Genomic DNA, 25637 nt, shown 5'->3' with positions numbered 1-25637 from the left:
CAAAATTATCTGAGGCTGAGCCACTACTGGGTACATAAGTTTTAAAAAAAGGATAAAGGTGCTCCTTAACTACTGAACAGCGATTAATATGATATTAATTACTTTAATAAATCATAACATACAATGTTGAAGCGATACTCATTCTAGATTCGGAGGTTTGTTTGAACCCAATGAAAGGGATTTTGCTGAAAATTCGCTGGGACACAATCGCGAAGAGTCTTAGTTAGCACAGTGCGAAGAAGCGTGTAATTCGAATCGGACAAAAGGACGAAAGTGATTCAATTTCCCACTTCAACGCAACTGACCCGGGAAGCTTGGCTTGACCGGTTTGAATTTGATTGTGAAAGGTTTATACAAAATCGTCCCGACTGTTCGTTCACACTCAGCCGGTGGTCATCTAATCTCTCGTCTCCCGTCTTTCGTCTTTCGTCTCTCGCCTCTCGTCTCTCTTCGTTCCGCTCATCTTTTAACTGCAAAACTCTCTCATAAGCCGCGGAGAAACGGGCTACAAATATTTTTAACGACTCTGATACGAGCCAATGAAAGCATTTCGTTCTAAGTCGTCTTCCGCTAAGCCCCGCGAGAGATGAGAAACCGCGGAGACAGAAAAAGATGAAAAAATATGACGAAGAATACAACTTTGACCTACTACTGCAGATCCTGAAGAATGCCTCTCGGCAGTCAAATATATTCGAGTTTAAGCTATTATTAGGATCAGATATCACGCCCGTCGAGGAATCGTTGTGTTGCTTTTCTAAATCTATCAACTCCAGACTGAACGCCGACACACGCGGGTGTATCCGATACATGCTCGTCAATAACAATCCACATAAAAAATTAAATAAATAACAAAAAAAAAAAAAATTAATAAATACAAAAATTCGATATAATAACCTCTCGAGACTTGATCGTTTAACCGACATTAGGACAGCTAGCTAATTTAGATATAATTGCCCGGGTGAAATGACAGCGTTGAAAAGCTCTAGACGCTGTAGAACAGTTGATCCAATTAAATTTTTTATACGGACCAAAAAAACACGATCTGAATATTTTACTCAATGACATCGTAGACTTTTAGAATTTAACACAAAATTTAGATTACACATTTGTCTTACTTAAATTATCATTTTCCTGCTAACTATTTGATGTTGAAATTTTTTTTCACGAATTATTTCATCCAACTTTGCGCTACCTTTATGTCCTCATTACATAGTTTTCGGCAAAATTTTTTATACTTATCAACAAACTGTTGGGAACCACGTGAGGATTAACTAAATTATACCGTAAAACCGGGTTTTAATCGACTTTACGTATTTTGTGGGTAATGATTTAACGTGAAATAAATATGTAAAATAGAATCATAAAGTGGTAGACTCGTATTAGAATGATATACAAATTTCAAACAAAACGATATGATATTTTACGACCGTTCGAAACACATTTCTATGAAGTCGTACGACACGTTAGCTGACATTTATGACACTGCTAATGAGAATGTAAAAGTAGACGCTAGTGGCTGCGGGAGTTGATGGGCATAAAGTATACCAAAGCCGAGGTTCTACGCAGTTATTGTTCAGACTATTAATCATTTTTTTGAGGATAAAAAAGAGTTAGCTTATTACATATATTCGACTATATTCTCGCTGCCAAAATTTTTTAATTTTACCCTAAAATTGGCTGGCGACGACTGATATTGATTGAATTCTTTGAAACATTCGGTGTATGTTATAGCACGTACTTTTTCGGTTTTTTATTTTCTAAACGTAATTAAGTGGTCACTTTTTCTTTACAAATTATTGAACTGTGACCGAAATTGTGATAGCTATGAAATTGAAAATTGACGTATCTATTCGTCGCATCCGAGAGTAGATTTTTAGAATATTTTCACGTTCCTGCACATATATCAGAATATTCTTAATACTTGTGTACGTTCCGAAAAATTACAGTCGTGGTATTTTAGCAACGTATTCAGGGTCTGTGAGCTTGAAAGCTACGGTGAAAGAATTTTGAAAAAACTTCACAGTTTATAACAACAACGACAATGACAGTAATAATAATGATAATGGTACGAACGAACGGTGTGTATAGAGAGAAAATGTAATTTCAAACGGTGTTTACAGGCGAAAATCTTGGATACGTTTGTAAGACTGAAAAATACTCACATGACTGACAGATCCGCCACGCTCGACGTCTTTATTCAGCTAATATCGCCGTCTGAAACAGAAAAAAGAAAAACCACACTAGAGTCGCTGTATGCGTATTCAAGCGCCTTCACATCTCTGATTGTGAGCCGAAAGAACAGAAATTCATTTCGCGTCTTCTCTGGCTCGTCGAACGATACTCTAATACTGCCCAACAAGAGACGATAAAGGAAGAATTTTTATGATGCTTTGATTAAAAAACCGAAGTAAGCAGCGGCTGCTCGGAACTCCTGAAATTCAGCATAGATATAGATCGATTACACGCCACGCTGTCCGCTGTTCACGTAAGTACACGTGTGCCTGCTGGGTGTGTCCGAATCTCTAGGTAAAAAATATACCTCATGTTACGTAGAATCACATTACTCTACAGTCGTTAGTTTCAGAGATGCAAAAATTTGTAAATTTGTAAATTTGTGCAAGATCGAGGTTTCTTCTACGCCGTCGGTAAAAATTTTAAGCAACATTTGTATTGGCGAATAACTTATTAACGATTTGTCCAGTTCGAAGGGCTGACAATGGGATTGAACTTGTGGCTTTGCAAGTGGCTGGTTGCCAGATTGTTACATCCGGATTTTCATCGCAGAACTGGAAGCAAAATTGCAATCCGTGCTTACGTAGGAAATTATCAAGAATTCATCCCTGTAATAAACCACAATTTACGAACAACAGGTGCTGCGCGTTTCGCCGCGTTGCGACAGTTTGGCTGCCCGGTTTTATTAATGAACGCGACGGGATGGAAAGAATTCGGAGGAGAAGTGTGCTCGCGAGGAGAACATCTGGCAGTGAAGAAGGATGATGATGATGAGGAGGAAGAGGAGGAGGAGGAGGAGGAGGAGAAAGGAGAGTAAGCAGAGACGGTTCGGACGACGTTGGAATTTTGCGTATCTAAAAAATGTCGCCAATGTCAGTGGCAGACGGTCGTTGAGTATTTATAAATCGGAGGAGGAGCGTCCGGGTTGCCAGGAGTTACAGACGGCGGCGAATTTGCAAACACCGGAGATTTGTCGGACGGGACTTTAGGAAGACGCGAAACCATCCAAGTCTATCTTCGCGCACGCTGCAGACGTCCTCGAGTCTCCAACTCTGCTTGCTCTCTTTCTCTCACTTCGATTCCCTCTCTTTTGCTCCGAGATGGACAAGAAATATGAGAATGATGATATTTTAAAAAGAATTCTAAGAAATCGGATGCACGCTATTATGTTAAAGAGCCCAGACGGTTTTTCGATAGGCATATACGGACTAGAGATGCTTTCAAGAGTTTAACGGTGCAGGTAAAGTGCTTCTGTAATGATCATCGGGCTATTATAGCGAGAGAATATTCTAAACTTGGCAAATTTTTTTTTCCTACATCACTTGCTATTCGTGTATGTTTAAATCAACGATCGCATTGGCGAAAAAAATTAAACCTTCAAGATATTAGATTCACAACATTTTTTCATTTTTCTAAACCGAATGAAAGTACATACATTAAGGTTATTAATAAGATTCTTGATGCGTTGTATTGTTAGGATGCCAAAAAATTGTTTTTGGCGAAGGCTGGACAAACAATAAAAAAAAAAAAAACCAACCGTAATAATAATAACAGCACAATAATAAATTCATTTTATTATTTTAAGTTAGTGGCTGATGTGATACGATTGATAAAAGACTACCTGGCTTGGTTGATATACTAAATTGTTCGAATAATTTAGTATAAATTATCTAATGCAAAAAATATGGTATTCTCTGAGCTTGCAATTCCTCTAAAATATACCTCAAACTGTGTAAACAAAATATGTGTAGCATAACTTATTGTACGAAATATCTGTTGAAGATAGAAGCAACAAAAACAAAAAAGATTTTAAATCGAATAACGACCGAGAAAGAAGCATTCGGTAATTCAGTATATAAAGAAATTTTGCGTCTTTCCAAGTATAAATATCCGAGTTGCATTTTCAAAATTACAACTTTGTCGAGTGGATGAAATCGGGTTGAAAAAAAAAAAAAATTAAGATGCACAGTGATGGAAAATTTGGCTGTCGTAAATTTACTCTTGATCGCAATTTTATATTTTTTCTACGCGGTAAAACTTCAAATATGCATATAGAATGACGATCTTATCGAAAGACAGAGATCCTCAATAGGTGCTGAACAGATCACAGACCCGATTGTGATCCGCTGTATTAAATATTCATATATAATAGGGTGTTTCGAAATAAAAAAAATTTCGTTTTTCCAACAGGCCACACCTGAAATAGTTAGTTTAGGTAGAAACAAAAATTCTGGCGAAAGATGAGCATTGTCGGTTGAGTGGAAGATCGGGCACATTTGATTTTTAATCTTTTCTTCCTTTTTATCAAATTTATGATGGATAATTGTTGGTAAATTTTTTTTTTCATATTTACAGCTGCCAGCGAATCAGTTTGTGTCTTAAATACGATGCTCTTGGAAATCTTTAGTTGATATTTAACAGGGACGTCTAACGGGTTTTCTGATTATTATTCAATTAAGATACATGAAAAACATATTCTCACTCAGATTTCAATATTTTATTCAATATTTACACATTTCCTATTACGATGGGTCCCTATTAAATATATATTATATGTTATATATAATTTTTTTTTTGTGTATACAATATATATATATATATATATATATATATATATATATATATACATATACAGAAAAGCAAAATTACAACGTGAGAAAATGTTAAAAAAAATAAATAACGAATTTGGTGGACGAGCGTGAAATGTTGAAGAGTGCAAACCAGGGATAGATTGAGGTATGTTTGCGTTGGCGGACGCACAAAGGACACCGCCGGCCGTCGCGAAGCAGTCGGATGGAGAAAGACGACGCGTGCCTGAGTCGTGTTACTTTTAAATGCTCTGTTTTCATTCCAGGCCTGTAAAGTTATGCAAGCGACGGGTGTCGTTGCCAGTGTCCGAGACCTAAGGACGACATCGACACCGGCTAAACTATTTGTGGTTAAGGAATGCCGTTGATTGGACTGAAATAATACATCTCGTCTAGCCGCTGACCTACGCGGCTGATTCGCGTCAACTTTTTCATTTTTATTCATAGAGATTATACGTCATCCGTAAAGAGCGGAGACCACGATACAAGATTACAATAATTCTCTAGCGTTCTACGATGCAGGGTTTAATTTGGCTCGTTTAATAGTCGCTGATTTGCGTCTCGAAATATAACGATACTCTTCCCTGGCGTGAGATATATTCGGTAGCTATGTATTCTATTTAATTATAAGTTAAAGTTGAATAATTGAGAAAAGCTGATTCTCATTAATGATGGGATTATTTCGTACCAATTTTAGAACTCAATTTCTCGGATCAGCGACACCCAGTTTTCGATTGCTACATTTTTACAAACTCCTCTTACAATCAGTTTATTCGTGATCGGTAATTAACGTCAGTTACGCATATCGATGAATGTGGCAGCATTTTAAATGAATCAGAAATTGTCGGTATTCGTAATAAAAATGTCAGAAAAAACGAGCTTTTATAAGGAACAAGTATACGGATATTCGTACCCTTTCCTATAACATTGGCCACGCCATCGTCAATATTTAACATTAAACAAAAGGAAGTGGTTAACAAACAATATCGACAAATGATCTCTGTGTTGACGTTGATTTGTACGGTATGTTGTAATCGTCGACGAGGAATAAATATGCGTGAAATATTGCAACTCTAAAAACATTCAACTTCCTTTATCTTTCTTTTTCTTTTTTTTTTTTTTCTTTTTTAAGGAGACAAAAATGATTATTTTTCGTTCTTACATCACGATTAGAAAATGTGAAGTTTTGATATTTGAGTTAACAAAAATATTTAACCCAACACCCGTTATCTTGCAAGTAATTTGGGGGAAAAAATCCCTAACGAATTGAATCTGAATTGTAACCGCAACGAATGGCTTCCCAATTCTCATAGGTGACGACGGACGTCGGTCGTCGTGATTTAGTGGACGAATGACAGCGCCTTATCCCATAACGCACGTTGTCGGCGACGCCGTCAATTTTTTTCCTTCTCCCGTTGCTCGTTTTTCTTTCTTTTCTTTCACCTCACCGACGTATACGAAGTGACCGATCAAGCCGATTAATCAACGTCGCAAAAAACCTCTGTTTGTGAGATCCGCCGATACGCCGACTATCGAGTTCAAGATTGTATAATTCGATTCGATGCAGATAACTGAAACCGCACGGTTGAATTCATTAAAGAGAATAATAAAAAAATTGAAATTTTATAAATCAATACATCGTAAGAATTTATCGAGTTGTCTAACAAGGTCTCACGTGGAATTACAAATTCCAACACGTAACGTTCAATCCTGGTCGATTATAGACACCGCAAATATTGTCATGTAGGATCATGTTCTTTTTCATAATTTTACAAGTGACGTTCTGTTTCCTTGGTTTTTCGTACTTTGCTGCAGCCTGTCCGAAATTGGCACGATAGATCAGCGTAACGCGTATCGCCGGCGTTTATTCAAGATTTGGCAAGGCATGCCGACGTGGCTGTAATCAAGTGTCTTGCGAAGGTCTTTTCGTATACCGTTTTAATACGTACCAATTAACGATTCTTGACTGACACATAACGCCTCGAGTCCAATTCAACGCGGCAATTGAGCCAAAGTTAGTTTACGCGCTCTGTGTGGTCGGCGATTTAGGTACCTACAGGTATATAATATACGTGGCGCCGAGGCGAACAAGAAATGGACAAACTCGACGAATGTCTATAATTATGCACGACCAAAGTACAACTGTAATGGAAGTCACGTTTTTTTTTTTTTTTTTTTTTTTCAACCAGATGATGGGTGAAAAATTGTAACTAAAACTAATACATTATACATACTTGAATACAATTTAGACGATATCTCTTGGACACGGACTAAAAAAAATGACCATAAATTTCGATTAAACAAGATTTAAGCAATCACTCTATTTTGTCATTTACTTGAGGCTATTTGTCAAGTTTAACTTTGATGAATCATAAGTAATTTATGTTTGCAAATGAATTCTACAAAAAGTGTAAAACGTAGAATCGTTACAAGTTAATTAAAGATGAGAAGCTTATGATAAGTAAGCGGTTTATTACAGATTACTCTTTTTGCAAAAAAAAAAATATATCAACTAAAATTTGCGGACATGTAATATTGAACCTGTAATTGAATTGATAATAAAATAATCATGCAAGCTGTAAAATTTGTGATGAATTGACAATTTTTTAAATCGATACATACAAATGTTGATTTCTTTTCTACCAAAGAGATATTGCATCAATTACCTTCTATTCGATTAACTTTAATTGCACTTCTTCAGTTAATGATTCAAATTTCTTTAACTATTACACAATTCTCTTGTACTCGATCAATGCAGAAAACTCTAATAAAAGACAATACCAAGCTTAAATTTCGGTACTTGCGACAGATCTTCACAAGGGCGATGAGAATCGTCTGGAAATTGTTTGTTCTGAAGAATTATCAAAAGGACACTTTAATCTTGGCTTATTAAAGATGAAGGATATTTTGACCGGACGTTCATTCCTGCAGCCCTCCGCCTCGCATTTACTTATCTTTATTCTACTTAACGAGCGCCGAGCACTTTGTGTCGAGTTGCTTTTTCGACGGGAGTCGCTGCGCCATAAAAATTCTGAATCCAACGTGCAGACGAATAAAATTTGTCTCTCGGTGACCGAGAGATGCAGCTGATTGTGAGCCAAAACTAGAGATCGACGTGAAGTATACAGGCGCCATGTTTTATCGTCCTAGATAACACGATACACGGTTTGCTCTAGAGAGAGATAAAAAAGCGGGTGTTTCAAACTCTTCACTGAAACATTTTTTGGCGCGAATAAGCAGCCTCAAACTGCGCCAAGAATTATAAACTCGTGCGAGCTTATACGCGTGCGTAAAAAATACACCCAGTAGAACCGGGTTAAGTAAGTTTCCAAGAATGCTTTCAAACCTGACGTTTATACGTTTGATATAACACGATCGTAAATTAAACCTCGAAACTTAACGCCTTGGCGCAGGGACTTTATTGGTATAGTTTAACGAGCTGATTCTCGAGATGACGTTAGCATAATACGAGCAAAGTTCTGACGGAAATCAACGGCCAATGTGCGCACACATACACGATAATCTCTGTTTGGATCAAGGAGGATGTTGAATTTTCCGCGGAAGCGAAAATACTGAAACGACATGAACTTGTCCTAGGTGAAGATAACGGCGGATTCCTCATCTCCGAAAAAACCAGTTTTCAGTAGATTCTTATTGCGATACTGAATGCAAACGCAGTGAAATCGGTTATGATTAATATGGTTGAATATTGGAACGTTGAATGAAAATTACAAAGTGGACGGTAAAGCGTGATTTTGAAGCTGGAGTATATTTATTTCAAGTATTCACTGATTTGCAAGTTATAAATTTTTTGACGTTGACAGTGTATACAAAAATTAGAATTGAAATGACAACATCAAAAATGGAAAAAGCCTCACGTGCGATATAAGTGACGGAAAGTACGCAGTAAGACTCTGGAAGTTGTGTAAGAGGGAAAATAAGTCGGCATACAGTATTTCTTGTGCGAAATATACGTGAATTACAGGAATATTACACGTATAGATATCTGTCTCGAGAAAATATATATACTTACTTAATATATATAATATACTCGTATATACCTGTATACTTATACATCGGAGGGTTGTTGGATCGGTCCATTAGGAAATTGGTATCACGTGATGTGGGAGGAATTGACATTCTGTTATAAAATCGATGGGAAGAAGCTGCGTAAAGTTTTATTGTTAAAAAACTCAAAGCTTCGAGTTGCTTGCAAGCCGTTTGGGAGTTCGCGATACGTTTCTGTTTCCCCCTGTACTCTTTATACGAATGCTAACCATACGCATAAATTAATCCTCGTGAGAGTTGCGCTTGACTGACTGTGATCACGAGCTTTTGTGCAGCGCTGAGGAGAAAAAAAAACTAAAAAAAGAAAAAAACGAACGACGAAAAAGTAAGTTCCGGATTCAACTTATGAAGGATGAAAGTAGAGAAAAAAAATAAAATAAATAAATAAAAATACAACAAATCTTGCTGAATATTCATTAACGGGGACTAAAGTTATTTGAACGTGAGTTACGAGGTATATAAAAAAAATTCTGATTGTAGAGAATTTTTAACCCTCTTTTCGGTGGGGCAAATAGGATTAAATAAAACGACGTTGACGCAGTGATCATATCGCTTCTTCGGCATTCATTACTTTAAATCCAAGCTTTTTATTTCTCTCTGTGTTCCATCTACGTTAATTTACTCGCACAGGTTGGAAAAGGCAAAGCGTTACTGAAAAATTGTTGAAACGACAAGTTAGCGTAGCGTATAAAAAAGACAAATTGAACGAAAGAGAGATTATAGAATCACGTTTCATATCGTAGGATAATCCGTGAATGTAACGTACGTTTCGAGTAAACTGTTGACAATTTTAAGCAACTTGTCAATTTTTCTGCCGATACGCTTTTGCGTGATGGCCGTCATCAACCTCCCGTCCTCCTCCTCCTCCTTCCCCGGCGGGTATTTCGGTGGTTGGAAAATGACACCGTGCTAATCTTGAGCGTAAATCAATTATCTCGAAAGTTTATTCACCGGAACAGAGGGATGTCACGAGCAGGTTGAGGGGTAAAGCTGTGAAAGCTCGTCAAGTATTAGATATTACTCGACACTAACAAAGCGATGCCTTTCAAGTGGTAAAAGGCGAATTAATGAAGTGGCTTCAAAGTTACGTGTTAACGTCGCAAAATCCTCGGAGGATATAATTTACAACGACACATCTGGTTCCCAAATGTTTTCCGTCAACTTTCACTGGGTCCTTAAGTTTTCCACCAGTATTTTGTACGTCCAACCTTTAAAGTACCTAGCTGGATTCTCTCCCACCACGTCCGCCTCCTAAAAATTTATGACTCTTGTCCGATGTTTTCTCTACCCTGTCCCACAACTTCAGCTTCCTTTCAATTTTAAATATTTATCAAAGCACCCTTAGCCAGAGCGGATATATTCACTCCCCGAGTCATTCTCCTCTCAACAAATCTCAATCTATACTCTTTTAACAAGCTATCGATTAAAACTTCGCGTCAAAAATTTCAAAATCTCTCTAATTTTTCAATTAGCACTACAAAAAGTTCAAGCGAAATCCAGAGTTAACGCAGGACAAGGGTAAAACCTGTACATTGTAAGTGCCGACACCTTGTCTTAAATTGAAGGAACGCACAATACGGTACGATACGATACGGACAATACGATTGTTATTATCATGATTATGCGAAACAAAGTTCTGTAGCCAACATGGTTCGAAAATTGATAGGAAGAAAGAAAAGCTACTGCAGATGGCGCAGGGATTCTTGTTTGTCGAGAATCTGTTGTTTGAACAGGAAATGACTTCGACCGCAAGCTCGCAGGACTTGGAGGTACAACAGAAACTAAAGCGGATGGCGTTGAGGCGTGTAACTTAACTCCTTGAATTTCACGTCAGCTTTCTGCGGCTGCGGATGTTAAACATTTGGACGAATTGTTTCGGCCCAAAATTTCGTCATCCGAATGCCGGCAAAACGAAGAGTCTCTCTCTCTCTCTCTCTCTACATATATATAAGGGTATAAATAAAATCGCGTACAGAAGCTGAAGAGAAAGGAGAACAAAGCCTCTTCGCGGTTACCTCCTTCATCGCGCCCCAACGAGTATCGAGTCAACCACGATGAATTTCCGCAGACAAACGAGCTTCAGAAATGATCGGTGGAAATTTGCCGACGTTCACTCATCGCGGAAGATTTTCACGAAGTTGAGTCAACGTGTAGGAGCGTTTTTTGAAGTACGGATTAAATTTTTCTTTTTCTTTTTCTTTTTATAACAATACGGCATATAAATCGAAGGACACTGGTGTATTCTATGAAGCAGTTTCATCATCAGATTTTCTAGTATATTTTATTGCATTTTGTCTGAAGCTTTTTCCTCTATCGCTTCTTGATTTCAACCCTCGGATTTTTTAGGCGAGGCTATATTAACGATGCTGATTCGGCGCAAGCCGCGATTGCCGGTGGAGGCGCTACCGCGGATGGTGAGGAGATTATAACGTCGATTGGCATGTTCCCAGGCAGGAGCAAGTTCTTACCTCTTGGGAAATATTACATAACCGCGGATCATTAGTTTACCATCTATAATCTTCAATGAGATAGGCGTGAACGCGTCGCGATGTGCCGACGCGACGGTGCGCCTAGTCTCTTCCCTTCTCTGATTTAACGTTGTTTACGAGTCTATGCTGGAGGAAATTGATGTGATAAAGGTACGCCGATGCGTGGATTGCCTAGGTGGAGGGACGCGATTCGATTTAGAGCGTGATAGGTGAGAGAGGAGCGCCGTTCCTTCTTTCTTCGATTACCGCATAATATTGTTTCGAAAATACTGGTTATCCGACGACTACATGATTCGGCGGAAACTTCGACTTCGGAATTAAAACGAGCTGCTAGTACAAGCAGTGGTATTAAATTTCCTGGAGAAAGAGCGGTTTGATATGGCCAATGGGACTAATAATAGAGATTGAGTCTAGACGCCAGACTTCAGCGAACAAGTCTAGAACTCCGAGGTGGAGATTCCAAGATTGCCATGGAGACAACTGCGATGACAGATCGTTAGACAGCGGAATATAATCTGTTTCTATTTAAAAATAATGATGAGTTATTATGCAAGAGAAACGAAATACACGAATATATATAAATCCGATTGTTTCCAGTGCGCAATTTATTCACTGCGCTTTTCTCAAATGGTTATTGATTTCGATTCAACATATCGAATATTCGGTAAATTGCGGGGGTTGAGAGGAGAACTTTTATTTATACGAAATCTGCGCAAATGAGTTTGGCGAAATTTCGCTGAAATATACCCGCCTCAATGTCTCTCACAATCCGTACTCTCTGAATTTCTAAAAGTAGTTTTACCAGTAGCGATGAAAAGCTAAGAAAATCCAACCACGTGCCATAAATTCAGTACCTACCCTCCTTCCTTCTCTGAGCATTTTCAACGTTTATCGTATACGAAAAGAGAGAAGAGAGAGAGAGAGAGAGAAAAATTACATTTCTCGGACAAAAGTTGACCAGGATTTTGTAACAGAAGGTGGCCGCTGCAACCTGTTCCTTAACATCAAAGTTACCACTGGATTCTGATGTGGTTCGGTAGGTACTCGAGGTCTATTGCATCCGTCACGTAACACAGAGTATATTGTGTCAGGATCCCAGAGGAATTTTTTTTTCCTCTTCTTCGTTACACTTCTCGTCGCGTTGAAGAGCTGAGCTTGATTTATTTCCGGATTTATTCAAGATTCTTGGTTTGCGTTGGCCGTACCTACGTATGTTCTCTGCATAAACGTGATATATTTGCCGAGTATTCAGTTCTCCTTTTTTCGCCATAAACTTCAATCTCTCGTACAGCTGAATATATCAACTTCTGTCAGAGAAAATACTTGTTACACGGACGACATTTTTTTTCAGATCTACCGATTACTAATATTTTTGTAATACATTGTTTTCACGAATATCCAACCATTTGGTTAGCGCATGCCGATAAAGCAATCGAGCAACGCTTTCTCTTCCGATTTAATTTACAAATATCGAGAATTCGAACTAAAAACTTATTTTTATCAAAATAAATTGCAGCCTATGTTACTCAGGAATAGTATAGCTTTATATTGATGAGAGAATTTTTAAAATCGGTTCAGCAGTCCCAGAGATTAGCCCCTACATACGGACAAACAAACAAAATTTACCTCCGTATAATATTAGTGTAGATAAGCCAAAACGGTTAAAGCGAATCGAGGATATTGGTCTCAGGCCAGCCTACAGCGTTGTATGAAATAATTCTGGCGAATGTCGGCATTGCAATTAGTGTGGGTGGACAAATATCAAAGAAAAAATACGTATTAGAGAAACGCCGACATTCGTCAGAGTCTGCGGAGCACCGCGACAGCGGGCGGGAAAATTGATTAACGAGTGTGCATAAGCTATACTTTGCGAAAGTATGCGATATATCAGACCGGGTACGTTGCGTAGCTAGCAGCAGGGACAGGTATTAGGTAGGTACAGCTGAAAACTTTAAACCACTCGATACTTGAAACCGCCGAGACATCGCATCTGGCTGTACATTTCGGTAAAGCGATAGAGTGCTAATTCACACGTAAAAGCTTTCAAGGATTTGATTTATGAAAATCAGGGAAAGAGAGAAAGAGCGCAGACGGGACGAGAGCTGCAAGCTGGATGGCGAAAGAAGGAAAAACAGAGGCGTCTATGCGTTGCATGCAGCGCTCGAGTTTAAAGTCTAATCCAGGCGACTGAGAGACGAGTCGAAGGCGGATCGTCGTCGCCGTCACGGTGTCATAAATTTTAACGAGGATTTCGCGATATAAATATATATGAGAGTTTTTCAGTGGGTATCATACACGACCGTGCTGCGTTAATAATGCAAGTCCACGCGTCAGCGCATTCGCGCATTTCCATCGTCAACCGACAAATAATTCAAAAGTTTTCGATCGAACCTCTAAAAAAGTCCTGTATTCTTCTCTACCTTTTTTCAATTATTTCATTACCCAGTTTTTCGTACGGCAGAAACTGAGATTACAAAACTTTCACTCTAGTTCTTTCACAAGTACCTAAAATGTCGACCAATCAAGTTCGGTTGAACACTCTAGAATAATAATAAAGTTTTAAAAAGAAAATGAAACTTGTCAAGCTATCCAAAAGTAAAATATGGTAAGCATTAGAATAAATATAATTTACAGATTATATACGCTTATATCAAACAGGGTATACGACTGACAACTATATTCGGGAATTATTCAATTTTCCCAACACCTGCATCGAATATTAGATTTTCTAAGCCTATGGAGCGTGCGTAAAGTCGTTCATTTCCGAACAGTGCTGTAAAACAAAGTTGACGCATGCGCACAACCGATATGCTATATTTTACACACTAGGGCTTTCGTTGGTGCGTGCGAACTTTCTAATAGATCAATTTTCCGCACAGTCATTAATCGTAGATGACCTGACCCCAATTTCACGCGTTGTCAGTGGCACCTTCGTTGCAACTATCAAACGAAACTATCTTTCACAGGCATTGGAAAAAATAGCGTAAGTCACAAGTGCGGATGGAGCTTGCTTTTTCGGCTCACGCTGGAAACCTCAGACTTATCGGAAATCGCATACTTTCCGCACTTGTACCTAACACAATATGATATTCTCGGATATATTCCTGCATGAATTTCCGGCATGAAAAAACAAACTTTACCGGTTCAAGTTCTGATCGGCACTTTATAACTCGTTCAGAAAACGACACATAAATGAACACGCGGCACAATAGGCGAAGAGGCAAAGCTTACATATAGGTAAACAGCAGATGCTGGAGCGGTTAGTCGGACAGAGAATAGAAAAAAAAGCGATCGCTAGCTTCGGAGCGCAGATGCTGGGAGCAATATAACGTTGCAATAAAATGACCGTTCCGAGCACCTGCGGATTTTTATGTTAGAGAAACCGAGTTGTTGTCGCCTTAGAACGTCGATCAAATTAAATCCACACCACTACACTGAATCAACTTTAGATTTGCAGCTTATCGTTCTGGAAGCGGTATGTACAAGGGTGTTACATATAAGGTATCGTAATAATTTTACTGCGACGATTCGAGTGCGGACAGTAGTACTGAAAGCCTGCGTCATTGGCAATCGAGTTAAGGTGAGTGGGGGTCTGATTATAAGCAGGTATGCGCATATCACGTGTGCATGCAATGCGATAAATGGACACGGAAGTGTTTTTCCCAGTTTCGCAACGCAGACTTAATAATTTTTCAAGAATGTGTGAATTAGAGAAATTTCAAATATCGTTAGGTGTTTCAGGCATTGTTACGCGAAGCGGTACTTACACGTCTACGAGGATGAGATCGTCGGGATGCCTTAGAATTTTGACGAAAAACGGACGTCGTTTCTCTCAACAGTTCGGAACACGTTGCACCGATGTTACACCGTCCAGACGCATAAATCAGCGAAACACGCGTTTCTGAGTTGCCTGTTATCCACTCTGTGATGCACAGGCACGTGTGAATTCGTAATTTCACGGAACTGTGCACGGTTGCCGTAAAATATTTCCCCCCGCACGCGCCATACGATCTTCCGCAATTAATTAAATTGTCTACCCAAACCAATTCTCGGTAAATCGTTAATTACTGCGGGGTAAAGAATGTTCGCGAATCTCAACACAAAAGCGCTGTACGAATGAAATAAAACCAGTCTTCGATACAGTGGAAATAAAAAATGTAGAATAACGGCAAGGAAAAATTTTTTGGGTACAGTAGACCATTTTGAAAAAAGGGAGAAAAAAAAAACTGGGATTGCATCTGGTCGAATAAACATTATTCTAAACGTTGTTTTTAGAGGGTTGCAGTAAACTCGAGAGGGTGCTGCCATAGAGTTCTCCTGTTATTTTATTTTTCTCCGGCGGGTTGTAAATGTTAGTTATAAATAACATCGCGTAGCGTGAGAGCGGTTCTTGCAAACAGGTATAACGCAGGTAAATGCGTCAGGGCGAAAGTACGGCGCATACTTTCGGTACACGCATTGCAGGGATGCACAGCAGGACGTGTGGATATCGGACGTTTCTATTAAAATGTAAATTACTTTTATATACGTAACACGGATTGAACCTGCAGGCAAAGTTTGCGTATTGGTGGATACGGAAGAGTCTAACTGCTAAAGCATGTGAGGGTAGTGAAAAAATATAAAATCCGTGATAGAGGCGGAACCAAAACCCAATTTCCTCTCGGATCAAGGCAATAACCGTACTTTTTTTTCTTTGTACTTTTAGTTTTGTACTCGCGGAAAAATGATCAAAAAAAAGAAGATTCGTTCACTCGACACGTAAGTTAGGTGTGATTCGATTAGTTCGGTAAATTTTACGCGCCGAAGCGATATCAAATCGGACCGTTTAATAAATTGACTCAAATTATTGGACATAGTTTATCTACATATGCGGTAGAGCGAGTGCATTCGCATACTTCGCGTTCGCTTGTAATCGAATTTCGATATTCAGCCGGCTAATCGAGTTATCCTAATTTTCGATACATCAATATAAAATGCACAGACGACAGAAATCGCGTCGCTTCGCTAAATCCATCATCGCGTTATTAATCCATTGCATCCGTCGTATCCATGACAATATTTTATATTTTACGCTGCACAAAATTCACATAATTCTTCGCTGGGAAGTTAATGCGCGAATTTTATACTTTCAAATACGAGTGAACTAAAAGAGCGAAGGGATCAATGAGACGGCACAAAGGGTAGTTTTATCTGTGATATTTATTTTATGCAAGCCTCTGTACGTATGTAAACGATGACAAAGTCGTAAAGTTTGTCGCTCGTCAATTTTTCATTTGCATTTGACTCGCAACTTTCACATGAAAATAAAATAAGGCATTCGAGAATCTATATACGAAGATCTTGGTAGGGTGATCTCGTAAACGTAGTAGGTTTGTTCACTACATCTTCGGAGACTGTACAGCGAAAAGACAATGGAAAAGTGTACACGAATTATTTTCCGAAAAATGTTGTGTGAACATGGAGAACGATAAGAAAAGAACATTTACACAGTCTCGTCGTTACGTTACTGAAAGATATTTGCTCACGCCTTCGGCTCAATATGAAAATTTCATAGTTGCTTCGACGGTGGCAAGGATTCTGAAATATTCCATCATCAGGTACATTGTTTGCTGTATAAAATGAAAACAAATTTTTCCTTATACCTAGGATAAAGTCGGATCAATAGAGCTGACTGACGTGGCGCTGCTGTGAGAGAAAAACACCTTTGGCATTGCCCGTCGTCGGGGTTCTAGGATCGAAAATAGGTGGGAAAAAGAAGGAGCGAGTGAGAGAAGAAAGGGAACGAAGAAGACGAGAAGAGGGAACGCGAGAAGCTCGCGGTCTCATTACATTCCCTCTATTCAGCCCTCAAAGCTAAAAATCCTCCTGACCTACCGCCAGGAGGTTGATGCGAGAGAACGATATTCGTGGAGAAATCTTCTTCCTCGTGAGTGGTTGAGCTATTTTCATTACGACGGATAGCAAGGATTTGTTAAACGGTATATTCAGCAGCAAAGCTGTTTCACGTTGACTCGTTCCTACCGATGTTAGCAATAGAGGGCGGTGGTAATTGGATACCGGTGAAATATTATGCTCGTAATCTATAACCACGAATGAATTGAAAGCAGCCGACGTTGTGTCGTCATCCTTTCATTCGGCACAATACCGCGTCGTAATGACATCTTCCTGTAGCAGCCACAATTCCAATGTTCGAGATGTGAACCAACTTGGATGAAGAAGTTAAACGACATCTTGGGTCAATACCCATTGCCAAGGTTTAAGATGAGGTACGTCCTTCCATTCCGTTACGTGATACAGTGGCATTTGAAAATGGATAGCTTTTTCCTCGCTACATTTCCTCTTCGCGTTTTATCCGGGAGCACACAGTAAAGGCAAGTCAGTTAGAGAAAAAGAGGTAAGTCGGTATCAGCCAATCCTTGGTCAGACGATACGTTTCTCTGGTTTTATTTTCACTCTTATTTCAACAGCTTGATGCTGCTAAAAGAGTGTCTAATGGAGTCCCAGAAACGCGGACAACTTCACAATCCAAATCACGAGTCTAATGGTTGAAAACTCTGGCAACTCCGCGAGTGTTTTAGCTTCCTTTTTGCAACGTTCATCTCGCTTCTTTTATACGACAAAAGATAAAGCACGGCGAAGCTGTCAGTTATCAAAGTCTAGATAAAAGGAGGGAAGAAAGCTTACCAGGCGAAGTAAACCCCAAATCCTACGAACTGCCGATTTTAATCGCTGTCAAGGGGAGGATCGCCAGGAGATATAGATTTTGTCAAGTCAAAAGATAACCGACGGAAAATTGCACGTACTCTGTGCGAGTAATCGCGACTTGAAGTCACATTTACTGTTTCTTATTGGGTAGTGTTCACCATGTAATTGCGTTTGAATCGAATTGGGTCCGAGAAGTTGGCATTACGGATGTAAATTTCAAGGTCGATCACTTTTATTTTGTCGTTTTTACCATCATCGCCGTTTTCTCTCCCGTTTCGTTCCTGCCCATTCGGCCCTCCGCGTCCCCTAAAAATATCCACTTTGGCACGAATTTGAGAACAATCGAAGATCGCGCATTTATCCTTTGCGCCGTTCAGTCGATTACTTTCTCGAACTCGGAGGAGGGAATCAGTGAAGATCTCGAGTAGCGATGCGAGGATACTAACAGACTCCTGCTGCCCCGCGTAATCGAAACTCGATACAATAAATACATGAAGCGGAACGCTATTTCCTCGGAAGAAACCTTAGGGAAAGAAACGTTAAAGTCACCTGCCCCCAATGCATATGCAGCGCTAGTCAAGCTATTGAATTTCGATAAAGGTTACGAGCTTTTTAAATGCGCGGTAGTTGCCAAAGCGGGCAATATGATGCACGGGAAAAAAATTACTCGTCCCCGATAGTACCAACTTCTATATGCAAGGATTTGCATCGTTAAATCGCGAAACCAGAGTCACGTGCTGCCGAAAAATGAAATTGATCTGTGTTCACCAACTGCGTCCTGATAGAGAATATATCCTGAAATTGAATCGTCTCAGTACGTGTGAAAATTCGTCTCACGTTTCTATTTGATTACCACTGGCGATGTTTCAAAGTTTTTATTCCCAATCCGAGTACCACTGACTGCGATTAAAAGACCATCTAACGAAGCCCTCTGAATTTATAAACTAAATTAGAAAGTAATTAGCGATCGATTTCTTTCTCCGAGCGTCCAGTAACTTGATCCAGATATAAATCTGGTTTTGAAGAGAAAGATAGGAGTAAGAGATGGGCAGATTAGTGACATTTTCTGTTCCATAATGTGTACCTTACAAACCATGTGCTTGAAGTAAGCTCAGCTTCGAAGTTTGGAAGGCAGCTGAATCTAGCGTACGACGTCCTGAACAATTTTTTCAACTGAATAATTTTCAGCTGTCATCTTCGAACGGTTCACTGTCAGGGTTGTTCGATCATGTTGCTCAAGAAATTAATTGTTTATCTGTATAATTAATATGTTCATTGTGGTAAGTTTCAAAATTGTCCCAGTTAATAAATAAGGATCAACTGAAAAGACCGAAGTACATGGAAAGTGGAATTTACGTCGGAGGTGTATAATTTTGATAACAAAACACTGGGGCTACACAACGGTAAATGCCACAAGCAAGCATTGCAAATTGTTTGATTTATAAGCTCTTGAAATTTGGAAGAAATTTCCGCGTTGCGGTTCGGCACTTAATTAAATAGTACGGTTATACGGTTATTAATTTCCCTTGATTTGCATACAATTCCAATTAAAGCAATTTGTCTTCTACTCGTCCCCTTGGCATCGCGTCGTGAGAATACAGAGCTATCCGTAATCATATTTTCTCATTAACAGTCAAGATGCGCGGTTTGCCTCCAAGGTGCAGAAGACGTATTTTTCAGGTCCGCTCACGACAATTTTCTATACCGATCGTAAATTATCGACAGACTGCGAGTGATCTAGCTTGAGCTTTTAAAATCAGGTTTCTGCCATGGTGAATAATCACGACGACCAAAGCTAGACACGTGTCGCGATGACAAAGCAATCCTTGGACCGACAGGAAACAAGAAAAACTGTCAAGGTATGATTAATGCTAGAGCTTCAAGGGGTGAACCCGACGATTGGCGTAGCGTAGAAGCGTTCAAAAGTTAAATTTGATTAATGGTAAACCGATAAATCCAGTCGCCCCTGCAGTAGTCGGCTTTCCCAAATGATTCCGGAAGGAAAAAAGCAGTGTTCTTCCAATTTTCACAGGACAATTACAAGCACGAAACGATACAACTTGAACGAACTTGAATTGGGAATGATTCAGCTGCAAAAACAATGATTATTCGGAATAGACTGAAGACACTTCACTCTGCAGCGAAGGTTGAAAGCCAGTTTGACAGGAATCAAAATGCAAGACAGAACTGATATTTTTCTGGATTGAGAACCACCGGGTTGCAATGTATCACTGCTCGTACTGCCGCGTTATGGAAGGGAGGAATAGAAGCTGTAGTTTGGAACAAGTCGATTGCCCCCCAGAGAGTCGTGTTGCGTTGATGTCTCCTGTCTCCTATCTTCTATGAACGTCGTGTCTGTGTACACGAAATATCATGCGGCATGTGCAAGCTTGCATAACGTATATATATATATATATATATATATAAGTGCACGCCAGTGGGTGTAGCACAGGGGGTAAAGAGACACCAGGTGCTATTCGGGTACGTGAAAGAGACCCAAGTGTAAGGTAAATCTGATGGAAATGGAACTCACTGAAACTGTGTAAGTTTAATCGTAAGTCGCCTCGACGTCTTTGCGGACCGAAAAATGTTAGATTCACGAATGATGGGTGAGCGAGCGATTGTTCGTTTTTTGATGGGAGTATACATTGTATGCCGTAATAATATTTTTGGGGGTCACTGATGTTGAGGGTATACGAATTTTGACCGCATCATCAAAGTTTAGTTTCGTCCAGAGTGGAAATATGCCGAAGAGGGTATTAAAAGAACAACAAAGTCAGCAGCAAAGACGTTTTTACGATCTGAGAGCATGTAAAATAATTCTTTACGACTAAGATGAGTCATTAACAAATACGCGAAGATGAAACTGCTGTTTTGCTGTTTCCGGTTCTATTAGTGAGCTATACCAACTTGTTTTTTAGACATATGGCACATGCGACGGTTCTTCGTCTTCATTAAAGTATCACGATGTTCCACGGTGCTTTATACCGAGGCGGCAACATTAATAGAAACAAACGAAGAACCCCCATTTTGTATTTGGCACCGCTTTACGAGTTTCTTGGGATTAGTCGAAAACAGAACGGAGCGAGACCGATATCAAAAGATAAATCCATGGCGATTTAAGCGAGAATCGAGGCATGAGTAAAGAAATTCAACAGAGCTTACATCTCGCGAAGTTCTTCGAATATGAAGCTCTAGTCGCATGACTTTTCTCAGAACTATGTTTGTGTTTAGATATGGGAAAGAATCGTCGATGTTTTGTTCGTTGTCAGTAACGAAAGTCCGACTGAACTTAGAATTTCTTCTCTTTCTAGGTCAAGTGATTCCCAGTGACGATGGAAAACACATTTTCCGGCAAGCATGGAACCTTCAAAAGCTAAGCCTCAAGGCGACGTTGTTCGTGGGATACCATTTCGGAACGTATCATTTACAGTTGAACTTGCCAAATCGGCAAACTTTACGACTGGCACAACGTAACATCACTAGTCAATTTCTCACCCCTTTCTCTATCTAATGCCCGCAAAGGTTTCGACAAAATTTTCACCGTTTTATCACATCCGCACACTGATACGGAAAAAATTGTGCACATTCTAATACTAACTTCATACAAAATATAGGCAACGGTCTATTCGATCAATGCGGCCACCACCCACCGCGTTCGGAAGTTTGTATTTGTTTGCATTGGCAGTTCAGGACAATACGGCATTCATTTTAATATACGACACACTGGGGAACACCGACAGATAAACCGCAGGCGAAGATACCTCCTCCTCCTCCAACCGGATCTACATTCTCCGCTTCGTTGGATAGCTTTTCCTCGACGCAATTATTTAGCGCGGATATCTCTATTGCGGGGAAGGGGCACGATTAAGTTGCAATACGAAAACGCTGATAAAGCACGATTTATATGCGTAGAGACTGCGGAACCGCGCTTTGTTTTCACAACTAACTAACAATGAAGATTACGCCCGAGGTGTTCTATACTTGCTACGTCATCAGATTAATGCATTTCCTCAAATTAGCTCTTTAAAATATGCAAAAACTATGGGGAAATGGTAATAATTTACGATGTAATTGATATTGAATATCTGTAACGTTAGGAATATTGTTTGTACAATTTTTCCTTTACTCCAATTCATGACAAGATAACTGACCTGACAGTGTCTCGAATAGATTGAGACCATGCTGTTGATCAGGGATAATGAAGATAGGTATGCATGTTTTATTTCATAGCTGGGTTTAATTCGGGGTGAAAGAGAGAAATAGCTGGGTATATATATATATATATATGTATGTATCTTTGGAAACGGTTCAACGATGCTTCTGTAGCACTGTGAAAATTCGCCAAATGCGAAGTGGGATCAGAAGTCAGGATTATTGTCACGTTGACAGATAAAGTGGCTATTGCATCTTCAGTCTGCTGGACGATAGGTGCCAGGAAGAACGTGGTAGTTTTCTTTTTACCTTAGCCTGGCCGGACTTAATTGCGTCTGAATGCTTCTTCGCTCAAGTCCGCGGCTTACGCTATTTCAAAAATTCTCGTTTGACACTCGAGCCCACTTTCGAGCATCTCTCAAAGTGATTAGTTCCTTTCATCTGACACTACGATTTTCTCACTCTCGGCAATAAACAGAAATAAAATCGAACACAGCCAGTGAACTTCCTTTCTCCAAATACACCGCATAGATTGTATGCAACAATATAGTGATAGAAGATATGTTACGGCAGAAACGATAAACTATACGAACTGTGATGAGACTGGAAATTAAGTATGAACGACAGCAAGTATAAATGAAGAATGTAGTAAACGTCCGGATAAACATAAAATAATAAAATCTAAGTATATTTATTGCTCAAGTCTCCGGAAACTGATACAACTTTTGGTCAATTTCGGTTCGTTCAGATCCGGTCGTCAAGAATGTAATTGAAATACGAGATCAAGAAACTACGAGAATAAATATTTCCGGATTACAGTTGTTGACAAATATATTATACCTGGCAGCTACGACTCAGGATAAGAATTGTAAAAATAACGCTAACCGGAATCGCACGATAGCCGGGAAATCTAACGATATACAAGAACGAATTCGAGCCCGATCGATGTGAATGTAGGTTAGGTGCCGGGAATGAGATGGCTCGATAAAGCGTCGAGGGTGAGACGATTCGATGAATCGGAAAGAATGACTTCATGCGTGATAATTAATGAAAGGTGAAGGGGAAGCCTTCCTCCACGTCTCCCGAGTCGGAAGAGAGATTTTATCGCTTCAAAGTCGTCGTCCGTACGGTATGGACGCGTACCTACGGACCGGGAGACGGAGGACATGTTTTAGGAATACTTTATGGTTGGCCGAGGCAGAGGACCAGGACGGGTAATTCCCTGGATTTAGAATGAATTACAGCCGGGACATTAACGCTGGCTAGCGAGACAGCGCCGCTCTGTATCACGGCGACCGGTGCCGGCTACGAAATATGAAATTAGGTTTCCGCTCCATCTTCGTGTCGTCGTGGACTCTCATTTGTCAACCGGTAGCCCGAGTGCCGGGCCAGCTTAAGCAACGGAAGATCAACCATTCGCAATGATAAGTGAGCCATCCAGCGCTGCGAGAGTGTTTGTAAAGTTTTGAATTTACACCCTTTGAATCTGACTGCTAGATACTACGGTCATTTGTTGTTTCGCCCCCGTTCGAGAGCAGAAACCGTTCCCTCAAATTTCCATGCCTGTTAAAAGAACTGATGGCATGGCTGTCGAAACAGATTCACCAAGCGTTAAAACCACACAGCTCGGGTCGATTGCTGATTAAATCCATTTTCACGAGTACCGATGTTTATTCAGAGATAAAAAAAAAAAAAAAAGAAACGTCTCGTCACGTAGAAGATAACCCGAACAGATAAATCCCGATGATGGTTCAAGCCTCGGAGGAATTCGCTAACCAAATACGGTTCAGAATATTGTTGTCCCTACCTCTCTACGGCGTAAAAAGAAGCGAGGGAAAAAGTTTCGCCCAACTTAACTCAACTTAACGCGCAGCTATTTCCTCCACCGTGTCATCCTGCACGCACGCCGGCTTGGCGGGTCCCTAAGTGAACTGCATCTATATTTATAAGAGCAATAAATCGATTATTTTCTTTCCCAAAGTACAGCTGCGGCTGCTGCCTTCATTGCCTTACCCTCGACTAGCTCTCGCCGTACCCTCCCTGTTTGTTTTCTCAAAAAATACACTTCATCTCTGCCACTGTGCGGCGCTCACTTCATGCTAGGGGATGAAAAGCACGAATGTTACATTTCCTACAGTCGCGCTCACGAGTAGGAGGAGAACAGTTGGCGATGAATTTATATGCGGAAGTACAGTAAGTGCGTACCTACTGCGGTAAACGTATGAAATAGCGGAATTGCAATTGCAAACGAACAAATGCCGGTAGCCAAAAACGGTGATAAACTACAAATGAAAAATGATTCCGCGTAAAACGCAACTAGGAATAAGGTATTGATGATGAAACTGAGTGTAAGAATTGCTCCGCCGCGGCACAGTGATCAACTTATTTTAGAACGCCTATCGAATTTCGTTGTCAAGAGGCACGAGCGAGGGGATGAAAGCGATTGGTAGGCGCGACGCGTCTTTAGTAAGATACGCGAAGAGGAGTCCTCGAACGCTGCCGAAGCTCCGAGCTTTTCTAAGCATTTTGCGTCGATTGTGTCTCATTGTTGAAAATATTCCGATAAGGGTGCGTGTCGGTAGAAGGGATAGACGCGTGGCAAAATCTCACTCGAGGGAAAGTGCGTGGCCAGAAATTTACGTGACTCTATTTCATACGACCCTCTTAGAAGATTATTACGTTCTTTCTGTAATCACGATTGAATAACAAGCAATCAATGGATAGTGGGGACAAATTTGAATCCCATTTGTTGTATCAGGTGAACGGACTTTAATTGCAAATCCAAGTTCCAAAATGTGGTACAAAACGATAACAAAAGATTATTTGTATAATAATAACTGAAAGAGCACTGCATCAAGTTCTCGATTTATATTGAATAAAGTGTTCGAAAAAGTCTACTTACCACGCTTGTCTTGTTTTGCGAGCAGCACATCAGTGTTTTCAAACCTGTAACAGATAATTAGGGTATTTTTTATAGTCGTTGACTAAATAATTCGAAAACCACGGATGACTCGTTCTAGTCAGGATTACCGTGATGAAAATGGAAAAGTTGCTGAAATGTATATTGGATTGGATGAGCGTGAAGAAAGAGTTGTAAAACTTTGGCCACTTTGTACTTCTTTTTCGCCTCCTTCAAGTTTCTGCACGCACCATTTTCATCAGGGTATAGAATTAATGATACAATGATTGTAATAATCATCGACTCTTCTAAATAATGAATATTAACTGTGAAATTTCCGACAGATCACTTCTTAGAAATTTTTCTCAAATCTGACTAAATAACAGTGATTGCATTAGGAAAATCATCAGTCGACAAAAATATACAAAAAAAAAAAAAAATGGTCTTATCTCGAAGTCTTGAAATTTTATCGCAGTCTAATAATAGCGGTTGAATAAATAA

General features: G+C 39.7%; 1 protein-coding gene across 11 annotated transcripts in view; it reads right to left on the bottom strand.

The window, feature by feature from the left end:
* Positions 1–25637, bottom strand: part of bsk (mitogen-activated protein kinase dJNK) — a 153887-nt gene that overhangs the window by 19635 nt on the left and 108615 nt on the right. For all 11 annotated transcript variants that reach the window (XM_046608875.2, XM_046608877.2, XM_046608876.2 and 8 more), the window contains 2 exons: positions 25140–25183; positions 2163–2214 (listed from right to left, as the gene is read on the bottom strand). The gene's annotated coding sequence lies outside the window, so the exon portion shown is untranslated. The remainder of the gene's footprint in view (positions 1–2162; positions 2215–25139; positions 25184–25637) is intronic.

The sequence above is a fragment of the Neodiprion pinetum genome, chromosome 1, assembly GCF_021155775.2.
Source record: "Neodiprion pinetum isolate iyNeoPine1 chromosome 1, iyNeoPine1.2, whole genome shotgun sequence".
In the NCBI taxonomy this organism is placed as follows: domain Eukaryota; kingdom Metazoa; phylum Arthropoda; class Insecta; order Hymenoptera; family Diprionidae; genus Neodiprion; species Neodiprion pinetum.
This window is presented reverse-complemented; position numbering and strand designations above follow the sequence as displayed.